We start from the raw sequence: 747 nt of genomic DNA on the forward strand, positions 1-747 counted from the left end.
AAAAGGAGAAAGATAGGTGTCAACTAGTACTCAGTAATGTTAATCACTTTACACCCTTAACTTCCCCTTGCTTCCCCTAGTCTCTCCCCATGCTGCCCTAATAAGTCCCTGTAAGGACGTGTGGATGTGCTAGCGTGGGACTTTAAGTAGCTTATTCCATAAATTAGATCAAAATGAGGATTAAGGATTAAACCACATCATGGGTCAGGATTAAACCATAGGGGCCCCTTTACATTAAATGTTACAAACCTGAAAATGTGCATTGGAAAGGTGTTTGTAAAATCAATGTCTTATAGCAACGCTTCTGTTGCTCCAAAGATAACCACATGAATCAATTAAGAATCAATGAAGTCAATTTAACAATGAAACTGAAGAACAAAAAACATTTTTGGGTACTAATTAACAGCCAACAGCACGCCAGACGGCGTTAGCCCTCCTCATTGTATGACTCCTGGACCTCTTTTGTTATTTCTCAGCATTCTGCATGTGCAAAAGATGCGCTCTTTGGCTGGTTGTAAACCACCACAAGAGGGCAACATAAACTGAAGAAACACACGTGAAGCCAGTCCCTTGTCAGGGAGGATATTATACTATAACACACAATAGTAAAGAGTTATTGTCTGCTGACTCAGGACTTTAAAGGAAAAATAGATCAATTGAATTCAGTTTGAAACTTCCACTGCCACATATGTCCGTTTCCTAATCTATACATCTGATATGTGGGTTAAAGTATGTGACCTGCATGGG

This window comes from Morone saxatilis, unplaced genomic scaffold (assembly GCF_004916995.1).
Source record: "Morone saxatilis isolate NCDOM2014 unplaced genomic scaffold, NCSU_SB_2.0 Contig5, whole genome shotgun sequence".
NCBI classification, from domain to species: domain Eukaryota; kingdom Metazoa; phylum Chordata; class Actinopteri; family Moronidae; genus Morone; species Morone saxatilis.